Consider the following 1,978-nt stretch of genomic DNA (forward strand, 5'->3'; position numbering starts at 1 on the left):
CCTACCTGGTAGGCATTTGAAGAGGCTGGCCATTCCTGTTTTCTGATCCTGTCTAATGAACAGAAAAGCAGGGCTTCTAGGTGTCAGTACATAGGAGAACTTTTCACGAAAAGAGACTGGAACAAGGGATTTTGTGCACGGAAAGGTTTATGCCCCTCCCTCCACCGTGCAGTGTGCGACAAAGCAGCAGAGCCAAATGGTGTCTCCCTGAGCCTCTGGGATCGCGGCTCCCTGCTCCTAGGAGTTCAGATCGGCTTTCAAGAGCGACCCAGACGTCAGATATGGGAATATTAAGATGTCAGCTTGATTACTAACACAAGCTAGGCTGAATCATATAGACTTATCCACCATGACAGGTCCTGCTAGTTTGCGACGAGCCCCATTAAACTTGGGGGGGCAGATCTCCAACCAGAAGAAAGATGGAAGAGGCTGAGTCACCCATGACCTACTTTATCTCTCAAATTCGTGTAAATCCCTCACCTAGAGAGAAATAGGGTGTAGGACCAGGAGCTTTTCACTAACAGAGGGTCCTTCACATAGAAACTCAGGGCAAAAGCAAAGGAAGCCCTAGCTACTCACTTTCCTGAGGACTCTGACATTGACCCTTGGAAATGAGAATAGGAACATGTACTCCTATTTTGGTTTTCCTCCCAAGAAAATGCCAAATACCTTTCAAGGCCACAATCCACATCTGCTTGCAACCAAAGCCCTTATTCTTAATCATTACATTATACTACCGCCCTGGAAACCTCTGCACATTACAAGATTTCAGTGCATGTTCACTAAAATTTAAATCATTATTCTCATTGCTGTTATTCTTGAGGTCATAAATACGTTTGGATTATTAAATGCGCTCTTCTAAAATTGGTCTTCAATCTATGCAAATCAGAATAATCCAAGAAACTTGCCACATTCTTCCTGAAACATATTTCAGAACGAGAGTTGATGTAGAAATGTCTTCAGCTCATTTCCTGCACAAAGCTAGAGTGCTAGGAAATCCTCTTCCATCAATCATGGGAATAAGTACAGTCTGGAATCTGGGAGCTGTAAAAGCTGGTGGACATTTTGGAGAGGTAATATTAATGGAATCAAATATTCAAGTGAGCTTATTTTTAAAGAATAAACCTATGTTATATAAAGAAGTCTGCACTTGGTATGATTGCTTATTTGTCTGGGCATTTTCATTTTTAAAAAATTGGTAGCAGATTTACAATGTATTTTAACAGCAGCCTGAGCATCACAGTAAAGTATGAGGTTAAAGTAGCCTGTATTGTTAGAAAAGCTGGTCTTTAAACCTAGTAATCAAGTGCATCTCTCAGGATGCATTCGGCTGAAAGTTGTTGATGATAAAATTCAACTGGCTTAAGTAAGGGTAGGAACTTTATTTGTTGTCTTATATAAAAAAAAGAAGTAAGAAGTCTAGAGATAAGGCCATAGTAGGGTGGGTTAATTCAGTGGCTCGTTGTCACCAAGGATCCTGATCTTTCTACCTTTCTCTTCTGTCATTTTCACTACATTGGCTATTCTCCTCAGGCTTGTCACCTCCTGGTCACAATATGGCTACAATAGCTCCAGGCATCACAGCTTGACACATGTCTAAGGATATAGGAAAAGAAGCCCCTTTCAGGGACCTTTGTTAAGAAAGAGAAAAATGAATGCTCTCTTCGGCAGCACACGTATTAAAACTGGAACAATACAGAGATTAGCATGGACCCTGAGTGAGGATGACATGCAGATTTGTGAAGCGTTCTATACTAAGAACAATGAAAAAGAATGAGAAGAACTCTTCCATGAGAAAAACTCTTCCAAGACACTTCTCTTATGCCTCATTGGCCAGATTTCCCTTGCCTGACTTTTCATAAACCAACCACTGGAGAGTTCCATTGTTCAATGGAACTTACCATAGCTGCCTAATGTCATTTTCTAGAACTGAGGAGAAGCCCAGCATCCTTGAAGGCTCTTTTGGTTAGTAAATACA

General features: G+C 41.2%; 1 non-coding gene across 1 annotated transcript; it reads left to right on the forward strand.

The window, feature by feature from the left end:
• Positions 1-1,655: 1,655 nt before the first annotated feature.
• Positions 1,656-1,759, forward strand: LOC120224265. The gene has a single exon (XR_005526510.1). It is a non-coding gene; the product is annotated as a U6 spliceosomal RNA (small nuclear RNA).
• The last annotated feature ends 219 nt before the right edge of the window (positions 1,760-1,978 follow it).

Source organism: Hyaena hyaena, unplaced genomic scaffold, assembly GCF_003009895.1.
Source record: "Hyaena hyaena isolate Hyena2069 unplaced genomic scaffold, ASM300989v1 scaffold_1144, whole genome shotgun sequence".
Lineage (NCBI taxonomy): Eukaryota > Metazoa > Chordata > Mammalia > Carnivora > Hyaenidae > Hyaena > Hyaena hyaena.